The sequence below is a fragment of the Macrobrachium nipponense genome, chromosome 36 (assembly GCF_015104395.2).
Source record: "Macrobrachium nipponense isolate FS-2020 chromosome 36, ASM1510439v2, whole genome shotgun sequence".
Taxonomy (NCBI): Eukaryota; Metazoa; Arthropoda; class Malacostraca; order Decapoda; family Palaemonidae; genus Macrobrachium; species Macrobrachium nipponense.
The window spans coordinates 39,560,823-39,575,822 of NC_087220.1; positions in this window are offsets into that span (position 1 = coordinate 39,560,823).

Here is a 15,000-nt window from a genome sequence, read left to right on the forward strand (position 1 = left end):
TTACTCATTTAACAGAGGCAGGAACATATGAAAAATAAGCAGTATAATAATAAATAATACCAGAGGAACATAATGCTCAGTACGCAGGCAGCTAAATAAATACAGCAATAAATAAAATAAATAACACCCAAGCAGCATACTATAAAAGCAGACAAAATCGAAGAGTTGTCGTGTCAAAGAGAATGCAGACGAACACGGTCGAGGCATCGAGACAGCCGATGGCTGCGGAACAGGAACACATCCACATAACAGATGACCTCGTCACCTCGATCGAGTCGTCGAGACAGCCGTTTGCTGCCGACGGAACACTCTTCACATAGATGACCAATGGGTGAAGCATCAAAGCATCCTCATGTTGCCGTCAGGGGAAATGTCATACTAACAGACAAGGAGGTCCTCCACCTCCCGCTGAAACCAATAGGTAGGCAACACCTGTCGCCCATCCAGTTGACTCACTGCTGCTGAAATACTGCTATTCTCTGCTGCTACTCTGAACCAGACTTTCCGCTGCCCTGGACCTGACTAATTCAGTCAGAGTCTATGAGACAGATGTCAACTCCTGCAAAACCCCGTAGGGGGTTAGTGCCGTGACCGTCAGTGCACCTCATTCGGCGCAATGTAGGCATTACTTAAGGTTCTTTGCAGAGTCCTTTAGGCCCCTAGCTGCAACTACTTTCACTCCTTTTACTGTACCTCCGTTTCTCTTTCTTCCATCTTACTGTCCACCCTCTGCTAACAATTGTTTCATAGTGCAACTGCGAGGTTTTCCTCCTGTAACACATTTCAAACCTTTTACTGCCAATTTCCGTTTCAGCGCTGAATGGCCTTAGTGGCCCCAGTGCTTGGCATAATGCCAAAATTCTATATAAATCAAATCAAAATCAAATATACTCCTCCAAAAAGAACCCCGCGCATAGGTAGGGAGGCAGCACCCCACCAAAAGAACTGGCCAGCGATGGTTCCCTTTTAAACAACCACTTACGATACCGAGGTGGCTATTATGAATATGAGTTTTTTTTTTTCTTTTTTTTTATTATAAGCAGTTCAGATTTACGTTATTCGTTCCGAAGTGGTTTTTTCCATGTTCAAGCAGCATAGCTTTCACTTCATTGGCAACTGTGAAGATACAATCTTTTTTCGTTTTCTTCAAGTACGCAATTACTCCAGCCCTGTGTAAGTATATTAAAAAAAATCTACATTTGGTTATTTAAATCCAACCCCCACCCCCCCTTTTTTTACAGACTGCGTTGTACTGTTAAAATTTAGAAGTAATCATATCTGTAGATAAGAATTTTGTATAATTGTTGGTTTTTATTAACCTTCCGCAATATATATTTACGTTGAAAGTTATTTGGGGAAATTTTGAGTAATTTTAGGGAATTTTGAGCAGCTGTCGGGGAAATGCTGTCGAAGAAAAGTGGGAGTCTTGGGGAACTCCTACCCGATACCGGTCTCGTCAGAGATGGTCTGTGAAAAGTATACTTGCACTTCCTCCACGGACCCCATGAGCATGCTCAGCGGTCATTTATAGTTTTCTGTAAAAGAAAACTATTGTGCTGGCTATGTCTGTAGGTCCGCACTTTTTTCTGTCCGCCCCCAGATCGAACCAGATCATTTCTGTTTACTTTTCCTTTGGAATTATAGTGGAAAAATAATTAACATAATTCGCGACTGTCTCTGCGTAGGTAGTGTCGCGCCAAACTTTTATCATCTGGGCTCGAATCGAATTTCCTAGAATTACAGATTCCTGGGCATCAAGGAAATTGTGATATACCGTTGACATCATAATTTAGAAAATTGCCGCCCGTCGACGGAATTGGGTGAATGGCGGGTCTCAGGGGGAGCGTAACTTATCCGTGGTGTCGCAATTTGTGAGGTATGCGCATGAAAGGCAGACAACAAAGAGAGAGAGAGAGAGAGGAGGACATTAGTGTGCAAAGGTTCTGGTTATTGAACATGTACATACATAAAACAGAGTAGAAGAGAGAGAGAGAGGACATAAAGGAGAGAGAGAGAGAGAGAGAGAGAGAGCTGGGCAATGCGTATGGAAGAAAGTGGGAGAGACTAAAACTAATGTATTAGTGAAAACGAATAACGAGAGGGAGAGAGATTGGATTGGTTGAATGATTAATTGACTGATGCGCATCAAATGACGTTACAGTAAGAATTGAAAGGCTCGATAACATAGCGTACATTACATATTTTTATAAGGCTTATTTTATATCCCCAGAAGTATATACTCCGGCACTGTACGCATTACTTACTGTTCTTTGCAACGTCCTTTCGGCCCCGAATGGCAACCCCTTTCGTTTATTATACTGTACCTTCATTCATATTCTCTTTCTTCCATCTTACTTTCCACCCTCTCCTGACAATTGATTCATAGTGCAACGGCGATGTTTTCCTCTTGCTTCACCTTCAAAACTTTTTTTACTGTCAATTTCCTTTTCAGCGCTGAATGAACTCATAGGCTCCATCGCTTGGCCTTTGGGCTAAATTCTGTATTCTAATCTATTCTATTCTAAATGTTGTTGATGTAATTAAATCAGCTTTTGGCTGTATTTTGATTTGAGAGAGAGAGAGAGAGAGAGAGAGAGAGAGAGAGAGAGAGAGAGAGAGTAGGTACACTGCTGGGGCACCTTACGAATACCACGGTACTCAGTGCATATTTCATTTCTCAGCTTTACGTCAGATATCCTGACATCGGGGACCGTTTACGTGTAGACACCGATATCTCCACAACAAACCAGAGACATGAAAAAAAAATACGTCAACATGTAAACAAACGATGAAGCTCGATGGGGATGCGTGATTCCTCACATCCGGCGAAAGCCAATATGATGAGAAACCGAAGACAATGAAGTGGTCGTTTGACCGTAAGTAAACGTCACGTAGTCTTCGTCTTTATGTTTCGGAAAACTCACGAACGTGACGCATGTCAATTTTCCCTCCTCGTAGTGACCTTGATGGCCTACACATGGGTTAGGAGGTTTCATGTGGTACCGAAACGAAGCATGACAGAAGAAACTGGGAAATCTCTCGTTTTTTGGATGTATAGCCTATCTATCATCTTTATTGCTTATGCTGTTGGACTAATATCGAATGTGATTCCTTTCCAAGCCATGAATTTTCATGTCATTATATAAATATACATACATACACACACACACACACACACACACACACACATATATATATATATATATATATATATATATATATATATATATATATATATATATATGAATAACTTGATCACGAAGTATATAAAACGTGATGCTATGTATAATATATTTTCTATATGTTAACCGAAGGGGAAATTTTTAGTTGATAATAATTTCGTCCTCTCTGGTATTCGAACCAGCGGACAGAAGAGAAATCAAGACTTCAGTGACATTACCAACTCGGCCAACGTATATGAAAATATATTAATTCTGAGGTAGAGCCCATTAAGTATTAAAGGATATTTGTAGGGTAATAATGTATATATATATATATATATATATATATATATATATATATATATATATATATATATGGTATATATATATTATAAAGGATACAGGTGGACAGCTAATCAGTCGATATATGAAGATCAGAGGGCAGTGGAAACAGGCTGGTACATAAAAACATCTTTATTAGTGCCGACGTTTCAAGACAACAAGTCTCATTTTCCAGGCTATAAATAAAAGAATAAATCTTGTAAATTACAAAAACAAACAAATTATACAAAAATCTGTTTAAAACTAAATTTACATCAGGATACATTCATCATTGTAGGATGTACCAGCCTATATAGAAAGGAGAAGGGCGAATGGAATAAGGGCAGGTGAAAAGCAAAGAAGACGATTACGACAGGTAGAGAAGGGTGGAGGAGTTTTGGGCATTCAACAATGGTACTGTCTGTTTGATAGTTAGAGATTCTAGAATTGATAGTATTAGCTAGGAAGATGCCCTTGTTATGATTTTAAATTAATTGTATTCAATGTTGCTACCACATTTTTTGGCATGTTCTCTTATGTTCGAAAATTCGGGATTACTCAAATTATTGCCCGCTCGATAGCTAACGCCTCTGTGAGAGTCGGCGCGTACCTTGAGAAGTCTTTGGGTGCAGCCCACGTAAGTTCCTTGAGAACTCCAAGGACAATCGTACTTATATATCACCCCAGACGTCATAAGGTCGCCTTAACGGTCTTTAGTATTGAATAAAGATCCAATCTTCAGAGGATTCTTTGGAATGAGGTTAATTTTGACTGATCCACAATATCTTGAAATAATCTGCGAAAGCTTTTGGTTAAAACTTATCATGCAGAAATGGAACACTGGCATAGTTTAGAAGTTTGGGAACGGTTGGAATATTGTACTTTGGCATGAAATGGTTGTTTAAAATTTTCGGCACATACTGAAAAAATATGTTAGATGGAAAAAGTTGTTGGTAAAAAACTCGTGTAAAAATTGAATTTCCTTATTAAAGGCATGCCAATTCGAGGATAAATGGAAGGCTCTATATAAAAGAGTAGACAAGGCATTTAATTTAAAGTTAAAAAAGCAGCTACTATAGAAATTGGATCCTAAACCCGTGAATGTAGGTTTCCTTCAAATACTTGTGTTAAAACAATCTGATTCTCGAATCTGATTACGAAATCCCATGCCTGGACTGTGACCAATCTTACATCGGATTTACAGGAAAATCACTTACCCAGAGATTAATACAGCATAAACGGTCAGTTAGGTATGGACAATAGAACTCAGCTATTTCCAACCATATAAATGAACATAACTATAGAATAAACTGGAATTAGTCACGTATAATTTATAGCAGCAACTGCCGGTACAATAGTCCGATGATGGAATCGGCCTTGATTAAAGAGAGGCAGGTAATGAATATCTCAAAGGGAGCATGGGACTCGGATATCATCAACAAGATTTTCATTCAACCAACGCTTAAGAAGATTAAAGGAAGATTATCAGCAGGAGTGACCTAAACTGGCTTACCTGTGGATGGACCTCTTGGTATAAATACCACCTTTTCTGTAACTTTTCTCATTCATCTACCTGAAGAGGAAGACAGCACTCTCTGAAATATAGTATTTCTCTCTAAATATTTTGGTGTTTTTATTGGCTCATTTTATTAGATGGAATTCTGTTGTAACAGAACATTTTTACCAGTCATATATATATATATATATATATATATATATATATTATATATTATATATATATATATATATATATATATATATATATATATATATATATATATGTATATATCGAATAAAAAAGAGGGGCGTAGGCCAAGGGGCATTCTTCAAGTATGTGACATAAAAATGTTCGCAAAGGTTGGTCCTAGTGGACTTCTCATGGCCATGCCTTCTATTTGTTTAAACAGTTTTCCAATAAACACAAAGGCCGTGTCCAGCACTGCATGTTTCTAAAAAAATTTAAATATCTAAAAAGGCAGTTTAGAATCTTGTTCCTTGTCCAAAGTAAAAGTGATGTTGCTGTGACAGGTATATATATATATATATATATATATATATATATATATATATATATATATATATATATATATAAATGTGTGTGTATACACTTATACACAGGTATTATATATAATATTTATAATATATATAATATATATATATCATATATATATTTATGTATCTATATATATATTTTATGTGTATATAATTATTTATGTATATATCTACCTGTGTATATGTGTATATATACATACATATACACATACATGCATACATACATATATAGCAGCCTCTTACGGTAAATTCTACATTTTCCAGATAAATTGGAATATGCTTTCGAATGAAAACCTTGCAGCATTCGAAAAAGGGTGTGAATGAGAAAGCTCTCCTATCCCAGGTGTATTTAGAAACCTGATGAAAGGGCGATATCATTGCGAACCCAGTGTACTATAAAGCAAATATTTCAAGGTATTTGACGGCTGGAAGTGGTGTGCGAGGTTCTTGTAACAGTAATAGTATAATTCCTGTGTCCCCGCAGGAGGATAGCGCCGTCAGCGCACCTCATGCGGTGCACTTTAGGCATTACTTTAGGATCTTTGCCGCGTCCCTTCGGCCCCCAGCTGCAACCATTTTCATTTCTCTTACTGTCCATATTCTCTTTCATCCATCTTCCTTCCCACCCTATCCTGACAATTGTTTCAGAGTGCAGCTGCTGTGAGGTTTTCCTCCAGTTACACCTTTCAGACCTTTTACTGTCAATTTTCGCTGAGTGACCTCATAGGTCCTAGCGCTTGACCTTTCGCCTAAATCTTATATTCTATCAAAGTTTCATGTGTTAAAGAAGTATGTTATTGCCGTAAATTCATCATTAACCTGCTCATTTGCCAGAGCAGAAGTTAAGTAATACTTCCCTTGGATATCAGTAACCCGTAACTAGGTTTACTTTGTAATTTTAGTTTGTAAAATGAGTTGATATTGAATAAGAACAAGCACGATATACAATTTCCTGAGTGTGGCAGCAATACGACGTCATGATTGCTCTATTATGTTGCGTATCGCTATTAACCTCTTTTAAAATAGCTCAGATTAGAAGCTTTGGTCATTTATACCCCAAGTAAAATGTTTACAGAACCTGGCGAAAGATATTTTGAGGCTGCTTGCAAACAAGTGTCTTTAAGAATTCCCAGTCACGATATACCTCTCTGAAGTCGATTAGAATACAGTCCTGGCACTACAGTTGGAAAAAGAATTTTATTAGAATTCAGTCATGGCACTGCAGTGGTGGGGAATGAAGATGACTAGAATACAGTCATGGCACTACAGTGGTGGAGGAAGAAGATGATTAGAATACAGTCATGGCACTACAGTGGTGGGGAAAGGAAAGAATGATTAGAATAGATCAGTCATGCACTACAGTGGTGGGGGCGAAATTGAAGATGATGGTTAGAAGACAGTCATGGCACTACAGTGGTGGGGGAAGAAATTGAAGATGAGGTACAGTTATGGATACACAGGTGTGTGGGAAGAAAGAATTAGAATAGTCATGGCACTAATGACAGTGGTGGGGAATGAAGATGATTAGATACGTCATGGCACTACAGTGGTGGGGAAAGAAGAAGATTGATTAGAATAACAGTCATGGCACTACGTGGTGGGGAAAGAAGATGGATTTAGGAGGTGCAAGTCAAATGTCACTTACAGTTGTGGGGAAAGAAGATTAGAATACAGTCATGGCACTACAGTGGTGGAGGAAGAAGATGATTAGAATACAGTCATGGCACTACAGTGGTGGGGAATGAAGATTAGAATACATCATGGCAACTACCACTGGTGGAAAGAAGATTAGAATACCAGTCATGGCACTACAGGGTGGAGGAAGAGATGATTAGGAATACAGTCAATGGCACTTACAGTTGGTGGGGAACGAAGATTAGAATACAGTTCCATGGCCAACTACAGTGGTGGGGAAAGAAGATTGATTAGATAACAGTCAATGTCACTACATTGGTTGTAAATAAGATTAGAATACCAGTCTTGGCACTACAGTGGTGGGGGGAAAAAAGGAAGAAGATGATTAGAATTTTACAGTCAATGGGCACTCAGTGGTGGGGAAATAAGATGATTAGAATACAGTTTCATGCACTACAGTTGGGTGGGGAAATAAGAATGATTAGAATAACAGTCGATTGGCACTACAGTGGTGGGTAAAGAAGTGATTAGAATACCAGTCATGGCAACTGACAGTGGGTGGGGAATGAAGAAGGATTAGAATAACGTCATGGCAACTACAGTGGTGGGGAAGAAGATGATTAGAATACCAGTCATTGTCACTACAGTGGTTGGGGAAAGAATGATTAGAATTAAACGTCATGCACGACGTGGTGGAGGACGAAGATGATTAAGATACAGTCATGGCCTACAGTGGTGGGGAAATGAAGATGATTAGAATACAGTCATGGTCCTACAGTTGTGGGAAAGAAGATTAGGAATACAGGGGCCAAATGTCAAAACTACAGTTTTGGGAAAGAAGATTAGAATACAGTCATGGCACTACAGTTGGTGGGGAAAGAAGAATTTGAATTCGAATACGTCATTGGCACTACAGTGGTTGGGAACTAAAGAGATGATTATAATACAGTTCATGGCACTAACAGTGGGGGGTGGAAAGGAAGGGAAAGATGAATTAGAATACAGTCATTGTCACTACAGTGGTGGGGAATAAGATGATTAAGATACAGCTCATGGTCACTACAGTGGTGGGGAAAATGAAGAATATGATTAGAATACATCATGACACTACAGTGTGGGGCAAAGAGATGGAAATAGAAATACAGTCATGGCCATCGGACAGTGGGCGGGAATGAAAGATGATTAGAATACAGTCATGGCACTACAGTGGTGGGGAAAGAAGATGATTAGAATACAGTCATGGCACTACAGTGGTGGGAAGAAGATGCATTAGAAATACAATCAGGCACTACATGGTGGGGTATGAAGATGAGTAGAATACAGCCCCATGGCACTACAGTGGTGGGAAAGAGGAAGAAGATTATTAGAATACGTCATGTCCTACAGTGGTTTGAAGAAGAGAGAGTAGAATACAGTCATGGCACTACAGTGGTGGAGGAAGAAGATGATTAGAATACAGTCATGGCACTACAGTGGTGGGGAAAGAAGATGATTAGAATACAGTCATGTCACTACAGTGGTGGGGAAAGAAGATTAGAATACAGTCATGTCACTACAGTGGTGGGGAAAGAAGATTAGAATACAGTCATGTCACTACAGTGGTGGGGAAAGAAGATGATTAGAATACAGTCATGGCACTACAGTGGTGGGGAAAGAAGATGATTAGAATACAGTCATGGCACTACAGTGGTGGAGGAAGAAGATGATTAGAATACAGTCATGGCACTACAGTGGTGGGGAAAGAAGATTAGAATACAGTCATGGCACTACAGTGGTGGGGAAAGAAGATGATTAGAATACAGTCATGTCACTACAGTGGTGGGGAAAGAAGATTAGAATACAGTCATGGCACTACAGTGGTGGAGGAAGAAGATGATTAGAATACAGTCATGGCACTACAGTGGTGGAGGAAGAAGAATGATAACTACAGTCATGGCACTAGCAGTTGTGTGGAATGAGATGATTAATACGGTCATTGGCACGACGTGGTGGGGAAAGAAGATTGAATTAGAATACAGTCATGGCACTACAGTGGTGGGGGAATGAAGATGATAGAATCAGTCATGGCTACAGTGGTGGAGGAATAGATTATTCGAATACAGTCATTGGGCCACTACAGTGGCTGGGAAAGAAGAATGATTAGAATACAGTCATGGCACTACCAGTTGGTGGAGGAAACAGAAAGATGATTTAGAATAACAAGTCATGGCACTACAATGTGGCGGAATGGGGGAAAAGAATGATAAGAATACCAGTCATGGCACTACCAGTGGTGGGGAAAGAAGATGATAAGAATACAGTCCATGTCACTACAGTGGTTGGGGAAAAGAAGATTGATCAGCAATACAGTTCATGTACCTTTACAAGTGGTGGCGGAAATGAAAGATGATTAAGAATACACGTCATCGGCAACTACAAGAATACGGTTGGTGGGGAAGAAGCTGATTAAGAATACAGTCATGGCACTACCAAGTTGGTTGCGGGAAATGAAATGAGATGAAATTAAGAATAGCAGTCATGGCACTACAGTGGTGGGGAAAAGGAAGATTGATTAGAATACAGTCATGGCACTACAGTGGTGGGAATGGGAAGAAGCATTTGATTAGAATAAAGTCATGGCCAACTAAAAGACACAGTGGTGGGAAAGAAGATTATTATATACAGTCATGTCACTACAGTGGTGGGGAAAGAAGATTAGAATACAGTCATGGCACTACAGTGGTGGAGGAAGAAGATGATTAGAATACAGTCATGGCACTACAGTGGTAGGGGTGGGGGGAAAGAATGATTGATTAGAATACGTTCCATGTCACTAGCAGTGGTGGGGAAAGAGAATTAGAATACAGTCATGTCACTACAGTGGTGGGGAAAGAAGATTAGAATACAGTCATGTCACTACAGTGGTGGGGAAAGAAGATGATTAGAATACAGTCATGGCACTACAGTGGTGGGGAAAGAAGATGATTAGAATACAGTCATGGCACTACAGTGGTGGGAAGGAAGAAATGAATTTAGAATAACAGTCCATCGGCACTACAGTGGTGGGGAAAGAAGATGATTAGAATACAGTCATGGCACTACAGTGGTGGAGGAAGAAGATGATTAAAGAAATACAGTCCATGGCCACTACAGTGGTTGGGGAAAAAGAAGTGATTAGAAATTACAGGTCATGGCACTAACAGTGGTGGGGAAAAGAAGATGATTAGAAATACAGTCATGGACTACTAAACAATGGTGCGGAAATGAAGATGATCGAATACAGTCATGGCACACAGTGGTGGGGAAAGGAAGAAAATAGATTAGGAATACAGAATCATGGCACTCAGTAGATGCGGAATGAGGATAAGAATACAGTATGGCACTACACGTGGTTGGGGTGGGGAAAGAAGATGATTAGAATACAGTCATGGCACTACAGTGGTGGGGAAAGAAGATGATTAGAATACAGTCATGGCACTACAGTGGTGGGGAAAGAAGATGATTAGAATACAGTCATGGCACTCTCCCCCCCCCCCCCCTCCCCCAGGTGGTGCGGGAAAGAAGATGATTAGGAATACAGTCATGGCACTTACAATGGTGCGGAAATGAAGATGATAAGAATAACAGGTCATGGGCACTACAGTGGTGGGGCGGGAAAGAAGGATAAGGAATAATACAGTCAATGTCACTACAGTGGTGGGGAAAGGAAGATGATAAGATACAGTCATGTCACTACAAGGTTGACGGAATGAAGATGGATAGGGAAATACAGTCAATGGCACTACAGTGGTGGGGAAAGAAAGATGAAAATAAGAATACAGTCCATCGGCACTACAATGGTGGGAAAAGAAGCTGAATAAGGAATACAGTCATGGGCAACTACAGTGGTGGGGAAGAAGATTAGAATACAGGTCAATGTCACTACAGTGGTGGGAAAGAAGATGATTAAGATACAGTCATGGCACTACAGTGGTTGGGGAAAGGGAAAGAAGATGATAAGAATACAGTCAATGGCAACTCCAGTGGTGGGAAAGAGATGATAAGGAATACAGTCATGGCACTACAAGGTGGTGGGGAAAGGAAGATGATTAAGAATATACAGTCATGTCACTACCGTGGTGGGGAAAGAAGATGATAGATACAGTCATGGCACTACAGTGGTGCGGAAAGAAGATGATAAGAATACAGTCATGGCACTACAGTGGTGGGGAAAGAAGATGATAAGAATACAGTCATGGCACTACAGTGGTGGGGAAAGAAGATGATAAGAATACAGTCATGGCACTACAGTGGTGGGGAAAGAAGATTAGAATACAGTCATGTCACTACAGTGGTGGGGAAAGAAGATGATAAGAATACAGTCATGGCACTACAGTGGTGGGGAAAGAAGATGATAAGAATACAGTCATGGTAGCACAGTGGTGGGGAAAGAAGATGATAAGAATACAGTCATGGCACTACAGTGGTGGGGAAAGAAGATGATTAGAATACAGTCATGTCACTACAGTGGTGGGGAAAGAAGATGATAAGAATACAGTCATGGCACTACAGTGGTGGGGAAAGAAGATGATACGCATACCGTCCATGGCACTACAGTGGTGCGGGAAAGAAGATGATAGAATTCCAGTCATGGACTTACAGGGTGGGGAAAAGACGATGATAAGAATACAGTCATGTCACTACAGTGGTGGGGAAAGAAGATGATAAGAATACAGTCATGGCACTACAGTGGTGGGGAAAGAAGATGATAAGAATACAGTCATGGCACTACAGTGGTGGGGAAAGAAGATGATAAGAATACAGTCATGGCACTACAGTGGTGGGGAAAGAAGATGATAAGAATACAGTCATGGCACTACAGTGGTGGGGAAAGAAGATGATAAGAATACAGTCATGGTAGCACAGTGGTGGGGAAAGAAGATGATAAGAATACAGTCATGGTAGCACAGTGGTGGGGAAAGAAGATGATAAGAATACAGTCATGGTAGCACAGTGGTGGGGAAAGAAGATGATTAGAATACAGTCATGGCACGGCTGTGGTCGAGAAGGAAGATGATTAGAATACAGTCTTGGCACTACAGTGATGGGAGCGCCTCAGTGGCGTGGTTGGTTTGGTGTTTGCTTCTCACCTCGGTGGTCGCGGGTTCGATTCTCGACCATTCTATGAAGGAGTGAGAGATGTGTATTTCTGGTGATAGAAGTTCACTCTCGACGTGGTTCGAAAGTCACGTAAAGCCGTTGGTTCCGTTGCTGAATAACCACTGGTTCCATGCAACGTAAAAACACCATACAAACAAACAAACAAACTACAGTGTTGGGGAAAGAATGCTGTGTTTGTTTCCATCCTCACGTCGACTGCAATTGCTAATTTTTATAGGAATGCAAACCTCTAGTACTTCTTCTTCTTCTGCTTCTTCTTCTTCTTCTACTGGATTTGAAGCTTCCAAATGATTAGAACAGCTGACTTCCTTTCCTTCGCATGCCTTGACCAATCGAGGCCGCAGCAACAGCAACTTTCAACATCTTTATATTTCACGGGTTATTCATTGGCGCGCATGTAACTCACTTTCAGTCGCCCATTATTCAATGCTGTGAATGCCTTTATGGTGATTTTTATTTCATTGGCTGCAATTTGCCCTGTTCTCCCTTAATCATCCGTTGTATTAGAGGATTGGTGTAATTTGTGCGTCCGGCTTCTATTGTGTTTCGGGGTATTTTGGTAACGTAATTCGCCTCCCCTGATTCTCCGGTGACTTGTTTGTGTGTGTGTGTGTGTTTTGTAGGTCTAATGAATTTGGTGGATCGTCTGCATAATGGGATAATAAAGACGAAATAACCTGAGATAATCACAATACATGAAATAAGTAGGACAGATAATACTGAATGTTCAGGAAAACGTTTAAGGAGGTTTATGGAGTTAAAGACAATTCTTTTAGCATTAAAATTGTCTGTTTATAGTTATGGGCTTGTTGACAATAAAGAGAGTTTGTTTAGAATTACAGAGTTGGTGATTTGAAAATACCCCCCGATCTTGAGAAACACTAAGCGTAAATGGAGGTCCAGTAGTGAGACTGTTGAACAGACGATTTGAAGTCACAGTAAATTTTAAATTTTCATTCTGAAAGAAACAAGTAAAAAATGCGCCGAAGTTTCCGTACAGCGTATAATGCTGTATGAAACTCTCAGCCATAGCCTGGTGGTGGCGTGTTGTTGGCACCAATATGAGTGCCAAACTCACGACCATGGCTAATTCTAACCTTAAATAAAATAAAAACTACTGATAAATAGAGGGCTGCAATATGGTATGTTTGATGATTGGAGAGTGGATGATCAATGTACAAATTTATAGCCCTCTACCCTCAGTAGATTTTAAGATCTAAGGGTGGACAGAAGTGCGGACTGACAGACAAAACCAACTCATTAGTTTTCTTTAACAGAAAACTAAAACGAGTCGTAGAAGAAGCATTTCAAGTGATTGGCGGTAATGATCGGAAGATATCAGAATGTTGTTTGAATATTAGTGTTATTGAGTATAATAACAGAAGATAATAAACTAAAGTGGGTACATATGGCGGATATTCATTAGGTAATTTTGAATTGTTTATAATTTAAGTGAAATATTGAGGCACAAGTATCGAAGGAAAGATAAATAAATTTGCATATTTATTCGTAGTTTATTTGGAACATTTACAGTTCATGAAAAACGAGGAATGCTACTAAGGAGAATGATACAGAATTATGAATGAATTATTTGAAAATCGTTTCAAATCATTCTTTTGATGCGTTCTCAGGACTGGATGATAAGAATACGGTTGCGTTTCAGTTAGGCGCCTTAGAAGTCCTTTGTTTTTGCGATGTGACTAATGCAATTTGCGCTTATTACCTATTCGTTATTTATAGGTATGGGTCTGTATCGAAGAAATGGCATTTCATAGGAGTGACATAACAAAGGAATGGCATAAATATCGTAATAAAAGAGTGACATTTTATTGGAGAAACAACGATGAAGAGACAAAGTAACCAAAAACTATAAGAATGACTAAATTATGAAGACTTCATTTAAAAAAGTAGAACCACTGAATTGCCTACACATTTAAAAGGTTTTGAAATTTATATGTGAGGTGTCACTCCCTTGATATGGCACTCCTATGACATGGCACTCAATTGAACCGCTCCCATAGTTACCATTAGTTATTCGTCCCTTAGTCAAATTGAGGAACTTTGTCTTTCATTTGCGGTCGTGACTAATTGTCCACCGACCGTTTTTATATGCTTTAAATAATACTTATAACTTAAATATCTTCGGATTTACATTTTTTTAACATTGGACTTTAGAATGTCTTTTATAAACTATTATACCTTTTCCATTTTCATTCGGTCTCACCATAACATTGAATGACCCTATGGGTCCCAGTGCTTAGCTTTATGCCTAAATCACATATTTTATTCCAATAATAATAACAATAATAATATACTCGAAGAGAAGACCATATAAGGTAGCAACAGTAAAAATATTTTTGATGTTCACTCAAAAAAAAAAAAAAAACGCAGGAGCAATAACTAATGTAGTTAATCTGCTGCTGATCTTCAAATACCTGCTATAACGGCGTTATGTAAGGTTACAAGAAGCTTTATTTCTTAAGATTACGCTTCAAATCAATTTGATGAGTGTGATAAACAACTTGGCTTTGCATAAGCCTCTCCTTGTTCTGTCCCATTAGGACAAGTGTAATATACTTGGCGTTTATGGACAATGGCCTCTATATTGTTTCTTGTTCAACTGTAACCTGTTTTTACTTATGATGTAGTGGTGATCACATTTCTGTTTGGCATGTTTGCTTGTCGTCAACTG